Raw genomic sequence first — 12,641 nt, forward strand, 5'->3', positions numbered from 1 at the left:
GTATTGGTATTTAGGTACATTTTTATTGCGGCGAAAATTTTCGGTTTCCGAAAAAAACGTTTATGCTCAAATACCTTGTACATAATATATTAATATGACCTAGGAGCTAGGGTTTAGGCTATAAGTGTCATTTTGCTCTACGCTACTATAAAGCAGCGGCGGCACACACTGTAGAAAATGGGACCTATAAAGTAACGTAAAGTTAATCAAGTTATGTAGGTTACCCTAGGTCATATAGAGGTATTTTATTTGAATTTTCGTCGGTGATGTCCCGGTGACGGCGGCGGTGTACAAACGGCCTTAGGCCAGGTTCAGTCTTGGTTCACACGGCACAATCCTGCACGTTTTTTAATGGCTATATACATTGTATACGCCACTGTTTATTCGTTAAGACGTATACGGCGAGAAAACGTGCATGAAACGTGCAGGAAACGTGCAGGATTCTGCCGTGTGAACCTAACCTCACACGGCATTATCCTGCACGTTTTTTGTATTCGTTTGGCTTGTATGTGCGATGGTTTGTAGTGGAGTTTTTGCTACACGATTTATAAGGGTTGATTGATCATTCAGACCGCAACGCAACGCGTAGATGCATTTCTAAATTTGTATGGATTTGACAGATTTCAATTGCGTCAGACATCTTGCGAATCTTTCAAATCCATACTAATTTAGAAATGCATATCTACGCGTCGCGTTGCGGTCTGAATCAACCCTTACTGTACAATCGACGTTTGAATGGTTTTATATACATTGTATGCGCCACTATTTATTCGTTAAGACGTATAATACGAGAAAACGCGTAGGAAACGTGTAGGATTGTGCCATGTGAAGCAAACCGTAGTCAGTCCCCGTAATCCTCCTTTTGACTAGTGAGCCATGTAGCTGTCAAACTGTCCCCAAACGAATACGCCCAAAGCGATCCGTAGATAAACGATCAAATAACTAGCATCAAGTGACAGTTTCATATTTGGGATTTGTCATCATAAAGGGCCATAATATGTGAAGGGATATAGTAATCAGCGTTTATACCATACTAATGTCGGTAAGTGAATAAAGCTTTTAATTGTTATTTTGTACTAGCTGTACCCCGCGGTGCTATTCGCGGCTTATTAGGGAAAATAAATAGTGATATTTTCCAGCACTAAAAAGTGCCTATGTGTTAAAATAGGATATCAACTATCAACTTCAAACTACAAAATAATTTTTTCAAAATAGGTTTACAAAAACACTTTTTGACGTCAAAGATAATTATAATTTAGATTTAAAAATACAATTACATTAATAGATTTCATAATATTAGGACAACATAATAATTCACCAGTGTATGAGAAGCAATGAGTAGAATTCAGACGACCTCTGTGGCTCAGTGGTGAGCGCGTCGGTAGCTCAAGCCGGGGGTCGCGGGTTCGAATCCCGCCGACGGAATAAAAAGTTTTCAATGTTCCCGGGTCTGAATGTGTATTAAATATATGTATGATATAATAAAAACCTTAAATTTATGTATAGTATAAAAGTATTAAATATATTTCCGTTGTCTGGTACCTGTAACACAAGTCCTTTAGGTACCTAGCACGGGACCAGACTGACGTGGTGTGAAGCGTCCATAGATATTTTTATCTGTTTAACAGTTGTTTTGAGACCATTTTGTACTGAATTTTTCTCTTATCGACTGTTCAACAGGCGTTTAAGTCTTTTGTAGTAAGGCCGTAATTATTTAACTTTAATTTAATGAATATTTGGACATAATCTGTTACACTCTTTATTAATTTTTAGTTTAATCATCATTATTTCCTCATACGGTGAAGGGAAACATCGTGAGGAAACCCGCACATAGTTGGTCCCAGACGTATTGACTAGTTCTTTCCTCTGGACTAGGCCGACTATGATGCGAGAATGCCGTATGTGCTTGGGCAACCATACGGACATTTTAAAATCTTGTCCCAGGCACTACAGTATTTGAAAAGTAGTTACTTTGCTCTGAAAATACTGTAGAAACTAAGCCTAGTTTTTTTTAAATCATCATTAAAAATGTCTCTGATTGCGGCAGTAACTAGTAAATAGGGATATCGCAAAATGAAATATGAAGTATAGTGATATCACAGTACATTGAACAAGTGAAAGCCGTTAGCCACGTGTCATGGTGCCCTCGTAAGAGCCATTCATTCGGAAGGGACGGAATCCAAACCTATGTCAACAAATAAAATTGAACTTTCTGTTTGATTTACAAACAACGATTTCGAATGGAATATTACAAACAGGAATGTGTAACGTTTAAAAAAAGCGAAATTGTTTACACTCTTTTATCGACAAATTATTTGATTAAAATTTAATATTTATAAATTATAACTATAAGATATTAAAGATATTTTAGATTTAAAGTAGAATTTTATTTTGTTAGGAGATATCCTGTAAATAAAATTCCACTTCGTATAGAGACTAGAGTCCTGGTTACGTAATTTTTTGCCTTTATCTGTTAAAATAACTGTAACGTTACTACTCTTTAGTTAGATACTCTTTCATCGCTGCTAGTTTTCACAGTGAACTCTATACAGGGGACTCATATTGATACTAAAACTACGACGAAGAAACTACAACAAAAAAACTAAAAAGTGGTTCCAAAATGATCCGGCTAGAAGGACCAAATGATAGCGACGGGAGAGATGGACTGTATACTGTGGACTGTATATGTACGAAAACGAGGATAACTGTAACTACTAAATGATACACCATGTGAAGCGACAACTATAATGTTCAGAGAAAGACAGACGAAAATACATCAAAAAATATAAAATATCAATACGGAAAAATGATATAAAAACATATTTAAAAACAGTAAATTAACTCTGGTCTATCCAGCCAGTCGCCAGCATATATCACACACTAAAGTATTATCACTCGATTTTGTTACATCATATATTATATAGTAAATCAATGGGTTCAGCATTTATAGGCAGAATTCGCTCAATAGTCTCATTTCACACCCCTGTCAATACAGCACCCTTAGAACCCTAAACAACGACCCTTAACCCATCACACTTCGAGGAGCTAATGCTAAATATTTCCGCCATTCAAACGTTTGATCTGCCTTTTTAAGTCTTTTCATATTATTATTTTTTTGTTCTGGTAAAAATGTATCTATTTATCAATATAATATTATGATATATAACTACTACTAGAAATTTCTTACACTCTATCTGGAAAGAAATAACTTCAAAAGTTGTTCAATTATAAGGAAATACTGCAGACTCGATCGCACAAATAGTCTGTCGTCTGCGATCTCCCTAAGCAATATTGCATAAAAGCAATATTTTTAACAAAAAAATACAAAACATGCTAAAATTTTTTTTATATTCTTTTTTCTGATCGTTCACATTACGGAAAAAGGTAAGGTTGTTTAAGAAACAAGGTAATCTTGTATCTGAATTCGCAAGAACAATCTGGGTACTATAACATAAGATTTTATTCGCCCGGTACAGACCCCCAGCTGTTATGAAGCTCCCAATAGACCATTTAATGATGGCAAATAGGAAGCGGGGATATCGTTTCTGTTATTTTTGCAACTTTATGTTTTATTAAAAGTATTTTTATTTCATTATAGATTGAATGTTGTAAATGAGTTTATGCTCAGTTTGTTTATCGCGAAGGAACCGTCGATTTTTCTATTGTAAAAACCATCTATCTTGTTTCCTTCCCGAGACTTGAAGTATCTCCATAGCAAATTAACAAAATCGGCTCTGCTATTTAGAACGAAGACTGACACTACTCTTTCGGTTTTACAAGTATGAATCCTACATGCTTTATATATTATGCAATGTTACAAGACCGTCAAAATTTTCAACGTATAACTAACTAAAATTTTCGTTTCACTAGTTATAACAATAAAAAAAATAATAGAAAAAACTAAAGTTAGTAAGTTAGTTCACCAAACTAAACAAACATAATATTGTAGCCCGTAGCCGTGGAGCTACGGGTTTTCGTAGCACGTCTACGTAGGTTGTGCGCTACGAGTTCGTAGCACGAAGTATCTACGTAACATGCTACGTCATACAAGACCCACGTAATAGTATATCTTCAGTCTAGAATACAGTGTAGTCAGTTTATTATTGCTAGAGAGCTAGACAATAGACATACTGTATATTTACTCGATAGTTTTGTGGATTGGCTTTCATAAACTAAAAAATATTTTCTAACACTTCACTTATTATACATTTTTATACAAATTTAGTAACAAATTTTCGTCAATAAAGTTGCTAATATAAATATGGCTCCTTAAAATAATTATTGCTTACCGCATTTACTTTAAATCTGTTGTATCATTTAAATAAGAGACTTAAAACCGCCGTAATCATGTTGTAAGTAAATGAAGTGTCATGTAGCGAGGTAACAATGTGAAACATTTAAAATGAAACGGCCTCATAATACAAACGGCCTCATAATGCAAACGGCCTCAAACACTTGCGATAGCGGCCATTACTCAGATACGAGCGGCCTCGGGCGTGTGCCTCATGTGTCACAGTATCAAATGCTGCAGTTAAGTTACTTTTTCATGTTCTTTATTTATTTATTTTTAGGTACTTACTTAATTCTATTCAATTTTTCCATTTTAATTTTTGTGCAATTGTAAAATAAATAAATAGTTATTAATTATATAATAATGATGTTTTTGTATCGAATACGCTCTGAAACTCGGCTAGACTTTGAAAAGCACAAAATATGTGGACTGTTCAGTCCATATTTGTGCTACACGGAAATCAAAAAAAAACTATCCAGTCCACATATTTTGTGCTATACGAAAACCGGCCGCTTTCCTATTATTAAAAGTAACCTATGTACTATTCAGTTAACTGACAAACACACTGGTTATTTTTAATACCAGAAAAACGTTAGTTTACGCTACATGAGAAAATGATATTTAGTTAATAAGAAATCGTTTTAATATAAATGTCATCATCAAAAAAAAATTATAGGCCATGTTCATTGCTCAGTTAAGTATGAAAACATCGTGAGTTACAAATGACCGCAATTTATTATACCCCTACATTATTACTAATATCTCCCAAAAATTTAGCTGAAAAGTCGTTCATCTCAGTTACAGTAAGCTCCCAAATAAATAACAATCAGCATCCATAAAATGTCAGATAGAGATCTCGAGAGAGCGGCTTATGGCGATAACATGAACAACTATTAGGGTATATACACACTAGGCGACAGAGCAGCGATAGATACGCGTTGTTTAGTATAAATTATTGGTGAATTTTGAAATAAATCATTTAATTGTTTTTTTAAATGAATAAGATACTTTTAATATTGAATCTATTTTATAACTACTTCACAATTATAACAGCTCAGTTTCGAATAACTTATCAGATATGCACTCGATTTAAAGACGTGAGTTAAAGAACACGATAACTACCTAACATTTTGTGACAAACGGACATTTGCTCATTATTTACCTTATAATTTGAACAAACCTTGTAACTTATGCACTTCATTACCTGGCTAATATATCTGGCTACACATAAAATGCACAGTTTTTTTGTTTAATATAATTTTTCCGCCCTAAAGCCTCCATTTATGCAAAAAACGGCATTTTTTTACTATTACTTATCCTGTTCTTCCACTCACGTCTTCTATTATGAGGTGTATACGACAAGCAATATTTACGCTAATTGCATTAAATACATACAGATATGCTTTAGCACGTGAAGAAAATGTGATCCGCCAATACGTTTGTTTCTACAGGTAAAGTGCGAACTACAGAAGGCTTACGAATGTTGATAAAATTACTTTTAAGTGTTCTAACTATATAATATGTCGATTGTCACCAAATGTCTACGACCTTTAGTTTTGGTAAGATAAAACGCGATTTCTAGCGTCAAGCTAACGAAATATAATAGTAATATACAAAAAAACAAAAAATGTTCGATAGATCGTGATAAATACATTCATAAATTGTTAGTGTGGAAATAATATCGACCTTTTTTGTTTCCCTTTTACTTTAGCTGACACTACTGGAGTGTAACCTTTAGTTTTTACCACAGAAATAAATCAAGATAGAACGGCGACGCGCGTGCGTTGCTAAGGAATCGATCGTGTAAATTTTTGCTCTGCATTTGGATAGAACAAATAACTTACCCGTGGAAAGAAATATCTCCTTTTGACCGATTCACTTTCGAACTTCTGTTTTTACAATTAGACACTGCACAATGAGGCATTTTTGCACAACCACTCCGGTGTAATCAAGTCGAGACGTACGCGCTGACTAAATGGAAGTTCAACAAATCTTGCTCACTTTTGCAAGATTGAAACACGCGTACTCCACCCGCTTAGCCGTTCTATCTTGATTTATTTCTGTGGTTTTTACCCTCTGGAACTATACTAAAGCATCGTTTGGATCGTTTTGTTATTCATAATGTTAATAAGTGTTCTTATTAACATTATGAATAACAAAACGATCGACGATATTAACACTTTTTACATCGCTTCCTGGAGGAAAATATGGTGAATAAATCAGCATTCCCGATAAAATTGGAAAAATTCCTGACCGACGTGAAATATAGAGTCGCTCCCTTAACATGCCACTAGAGCCTCCATAACTCATACTCCGATAGACAACGGTTAAATAATTTTTGCTATTGGTAGCTATGTAAAAGTAATTATAAGTTAATACTAATGAGAGCTTCTTAATTCTCAAATAATAATAAGTAATTCGTGTGTTTGTTCCTTTGTGTCGCTGAATGTTTTATGTCCTAGTTCTGGGACATGCAATAAGACGAATATTAATTACATAATTGTATTTAATTACAATTAAGTAATTAATATTCGAAATTTGAAGATTTAACAATATCCCCATAAATTATCTAACAAACTATTCAAGTTTAATCATCATTAAATGTCTCTGGACTCTTATTGCAGCCGTTCGAATAGTTTTTATCGTGAAAAAATTAGGGCCAGGTCACAACATTGCGTTGCGGCGTCGCATCGAAAAAATCTACGACGCCGCAGAACGCATCGTGGAAATTTCTGATGCGACAGTGGCTATTTCCAATGAAATTTTGCGCTCTGACATCGCATCGCATTTCTGTTCGATGTTGTTTTTGCGATGCGATGCCGCAACGCAATGTTGTGGCCTGGCCCTTACGGTTCCTGAGCGATAAACGATTTTCGGTAAAAAAAAATTGCTGCGTGTATTATAATAAATTAAAGACCAACAACAGTTTTCCTACTTGGTATCGCAATGAGAAACGATTACTTCAACAAATAATTATTAACCAATAACTTTTTACCATTCGAATTCAAGCCGTATTGAAATCACGACGAGGTATTCGTTCTGAAAACTATTCCAACTTTTATAAACTTCTGTTATTGCTTTTAACTTATAAGCCGATTTATAGCTCAAGTTTGTTAAATAAGTGTTTTGATTTCGATTCACTGAAATAATTTATTTTGATCTAATTTTTTTTTTATGAAATAAGGGGACAAATGAGCAAACGGGTCACCTGATGGAAAGCAAATTCCGTCGCCCATGGACACTCGCAGCATCAGAAGAGCTGCAAGTGCGTTGCCGGCCTTTTAAGAGGGAATAGGGTAATAGGAGAGGGTAGGGAAGGGAAGGGAAGGGAATAGTTGAGGGTAGGGAAGGGAATAGGGTAGGGGTTAGGGGATCGGGCCTCCGGTAAACTCACTTACTCGGCGAAACACAGCGCAATCGCTGTTTCGCGCCGGTTTTCTGTGAGAACGTGGTATTTATCCGGTCGAGTCGGCCCATTCGTGCCGAAGCATGGCTCTCCCACGTATATAATATATCTATTATTTTATACGTGGGAGAAGTATCTATTATATAAAGCTACTCTAATGTAGTTAAAATTAAAATTCAAATAATTTTGAAATGCTTTAAACAAAGGGCATACAGAAAAAATATGAAATAACTGTGTGACTTACCGCATTTATAATTTAATCGACACGGTGAAAACTAAAGTGAGAACTTCTAATTTGAATTAAATTGATCAACCATACCGCTTTTCCGTGTTTGGCAAGGACACTTAAATATAAAAACAACATTTTTACAACTCAAGAATTGAACCAACCTCTATAACAAGGGCCACGCTCTAAGCCGCTGGATTACGAACGCGTAAAGCCAATGTGTAGAGTAAGGCGGAATGACGCTCCAAAGTCCCAACTTATGGCCAAGTATGTCCAATGCGTACGGGCTTTAGATATTATTATAGTACTAAAATTAACTGAAATAGCACATTAGTGCTAAAGAAACACTGGCACTACTAGTGCACTAATCGTAAAATTGGAGTTTACGGTCGCATAAACATTTTACACTTAATTGTTTGGTCTAAAACTGTCAACTAATAAAAGTTGGTGTTTTCCTATATTCTGACCTTAATGTTTACCCGAAATATCGATGCGCAAATTTTAAAGTTGCGCATCGATTAATTTCTTTTAGTTAAAAAAAACAATGATTTACAGTCGGCAGAAGCGAAACGAAAGAGCAGGAGTTAACATTAATTTCACAAAGAGAAGGTGGACTGCTTGCCCACCGTCTTACGAATTATTGATCAGTTCTCTCGCAGTTAAAACAAATTGCATAAAAGTCTTTAATTCCGTAAGGGCTGATCAAAAATTCGTAAGGCGGTGGGTGAATAGACAGCCGGCGAGGCGAAGAAAAGTGTTATCTCCTTTTCTTTCTGAAATTATGTTTTTTTTAAACCATTGTGTTTTTTTTAATTCAGTTTCGCAATGGGGATTGTCCATTTTTTTTTTAATTTTGCTCATTACAAAAATATTTCGAGGAATAAGGTCAGTGATCATTTTTCTGTATATAAACGAAAAAAATACCCATTAGTTACTTATATTTTTGAACAAATGTGTTTAACCTTTGTTTGACCTTCAATGGCGTTAAATTAGCAATAAATTCGACCAACATTACGTTTCGAACTTTTGGTAAGCTTTTCGTATCAGCTTTCACATAATGAGAACTTGCATTTGACGAATCAGCCATTATAAATAAGATTGAAAGGAAATTTAAAACATACTGCAGAGGTCAATTGGCCGCCGATGATGACGTCGGAGCGAAACTTTAATTTATTGAGAAAAAAGTAGCCAATGAATTTCAAAATTATTTAATTCATATTCTTAAAATACGCTATTTTAACGGAAAAAAATATAAAAAGTACATGTGATTTTTTTGGACAATGCCTATTATAGGCGCAATGTTGTAAACGCGAAACTGTATCTTTATATTTCTATCACGATTGTTAGGAGCCAAATTTAAGATGACATAAATATTTTAATAATAAATAAGTGTGTTTTCGCGCGATATGCTCTGCGGACGCGAACTAATCTGCGGGCAATATCTATTTCATTCTAAAATGGCTCTATTGAATAATTTATACAAAGTGACACACAATAGTTTTAATAACGGTACGCCGGCATCCAACAACACTCTCAAAGGATTTGTGCATTTAATCATTGCGGTATCAAACAGAATATATATTCGTGTATTCGCATAGAGGTTTCATACTTTCGAACATCGTTGGTGGGCCAAGAAAACTCTCTCTCCTTTGAAATAACCTGCGTGATATAGATATTAGATGGCGTTGTAAGATATTTCACTATAACTACAGAATAGATAATAGTACAAGTAACTAACCACCGAACTCACAGAGATTAAATGATTATTTCATTTTAATTTCATGAATCGAAAACTTATATTAAGTAAAAATCTTAATTAAATTAAAGTCATTCAACTATTAAATATATTTCAGTGCCGCTTTAAAACGTACCAAATCCTAAAAAAAAACTAGGGTAGAAACTCGCTTCATTTTACAAAAGTGCGCTTCCCACAAAGAAAATGATCCCAGAATGTAAGATTTATAATAGCAGTATCAGAAAAGTTGTGTCCCAGGTAGATGGTGGACCTACGTAATTTGGTCGAGTAATGTCAAGGCGTACAATAACAACGATAATCGAGTCAAATCTCATCTAATCTCACGTTGGGAAGACGGGGTCTCGGCAAAACTCACGTAATTTTTTTTTCTCTCATTATTGTAACAATGTCTATTTCATCCAGATTGTACGTATGCTTAAGAGCTCACCTGACTCTAAAAATCAAACATTGTCCTTCTCTCTTCACACTCACGCACGTTTTTCATATGCCAGGTGAAAAAGGACGGCGCGGAATCATCGCCGAGTTAGTTTTACTTGAATAAAAGACGAACTATAATGATTATGAAAAAAGTGTTTTGAGCAAATTTAGGTTTTATCAATACCTTTTTAGATATTAAAAATTTTAAAGAAAAGACAGCAAACTTCGAAGATCCAAGCAAAAATGTGTCTAAAACAAGGTTTTTTTGTAAAAAAGAAACTATCGAGCATTTTTTGAGTAATCGTGTTTTCATCTTGAGCATTTAATCTTTATGAACTGAAGTTACTTGTGTCAAAATATCAGTTTTCTAGACCTTACAGATTTTGAGATCTAGGTTAAAGTATGTAGTCAAGTTAGGGTCATATGGGCTCTTAAGATTTAATCGTAAGCGTAATCGTAATACGATTAAGATCATTCACTAATTCGTTCGAACGAAACTATGCAACAATGCGTTTACGTAAGAAACCCACATTTTGAAAAATCTCACATGAGATGGGGGGCTCAAAAAATTTAAAAAAAAAACACCTCACGTAATCTGTGGACGGCCCCCTCGTCACTATATCTATATATATAAAACTCAAAGGTGACTGACTGACTGATTGTCATAGTGATCTATCAAAGCACAGCCCAAACCACTGGACGGATCGGGCTGAAATTTGGCATGCAGGTAGATGTTATGACGTAGGCATCCGCTAAGAAAGGGTTTTGATAAATTCCAACCCCAAGAGGTTCAAATAGGGGATGAAAGTTTGTATACAATAATACTTCTTAACGCGAGCAAAGCCGCCGGCAAAAGCTCGTCCACCATATAAGAATAACTAAATTGCCGATGCTGAATGCGAATGCAGTGGACGCACCCCATCGGCATTTCGTACATGACGACACTCCGTAAGCTCCGTCCGCTTCGATTCCGATCCAGTGGACGTGCAGTTTAAGTCAGTACGCGGCTATTTACGTATTAATTGTTTGTGATCTCGCGGTGTACTTACCAATCCGCGCTTTCGGGCAGACGCACATAAATCAAGCCTAAGGTTTTAGCATTGGGCTTAATTACCGCTTTGAATATTCTGTTTCAGCTCAAATTTCCCCATTACGTCAATTAACAATGTCGCCTCTCTGTTTATATTGTATTATCTATGATGTCGCCTAAGTAAATGTTGCTAAACACTGTGTCGTCGGCCCTCAATCCCATGAATTTCACTGATGGTACATCGCGTGTATTGCAGTGCTTAGCAACATTTACTTAGGGTCAATTCAGATCGCAACGTGACGCGTAGATGCATTTCTAAATTTGTATGGATTTGACAGATTTCAATTGCGTCAGACGTCTTGCGAATCTGTCAAATCCATACTAATTTAGAAATGCATCTACGTGTCGCGTTGCGGTCTGAATCAACCCTTAGGCGACATTGTTAATCGACCTAATAGGGAAATTTGAGCTGAAACAGAATATTCAAAGCGGTAATTAAGCTCCTAGCCATTGTCGTTATTAACACAAAGGTATTTGATACATAATATCATTTGACAAAGAGCGTTTCTGGATAATTTTTAATTAATAATAAAAGTTATATGTTCACGTTAAATACTTTTGACCTATTAATAAAAATAATAATAATAAATAGTGTGTACTATATTATAAATGCGAAAGTTTGTAAGTTTCTTACTTCTTCAAACGGCTGGAGAGATTTTAATAAAATTTGGTATGGAGCTAACTGCATAATAATCGAGTAATTGATAACCTGACCTAGTAGAAAAGCGGCAAGCGATTATCGTAAACGCTAACAAAATGTATGCGATTTGACAGAGTATCATCGCTTCGCTAGCGAATACTAATGTCAAATCCCATACATTTTGTGGCGTTGGCGTCGGCGTTTACAATAATCGCTTGCCGCTTGTCTAGGCCCTCTGGAATAACACATAGGCTACTTTTTACTGTGGAATAATATCACAATTTATTGTCCCTAATAAACGGCGGGGCACGGCTACTTTTTATAAATTAAGATTATACTTAGGCAATTTAAAGCTACCTCAACACGAAAGTGTACTTTGCTAGCTACGCTTAAGCCAATGAACCTGTTTTGGGGAAATTTTGAAATTGGATAAGTTCCCGAGACAGAGATCTACATAATATAATAAGCTACAAAGCGTAAGATTTCCGCACAACGAAAATTGATGTTTTCAACTAGTTAACTTTACTATAAAGCCACGGTAAGGAAAGTAGAAATGTATCTCAAATGTAATTTTAAGGAAAACTGTATTATAAAGTTGCTAAACTCAACTGTAGCAGTGATATCGCACGCTCGTAAAAATGTCTAGACACGAAGACTACTACGAGTACGAGTTACGACAGCTATACCAACTGTCGTAGAATTATTACGACAAATTATTACAAACTAGATGTTGCCCGCAACTCCGTCGCGCCAAAATTAGTTTATCGCACGGGATTCGTATATTTTTCAGGGATGAAAAGTATCCTATGCCCTTT

The sequence above is a fragment of the Aricia agestis genome, chromosome 11 (assembly GCF_905147365.1).
Source record: "Aricia agestis chromosome 11, ilAriAges1.1, whole genome shotgun sequence".
In the NCBI taxonomy this organism is placed as follows: Eukaryota; Metazoa; Arthropoda; class Insecta; order Lepidoptera; family Lycaenidae; genus Aricia; species Aricia agestis.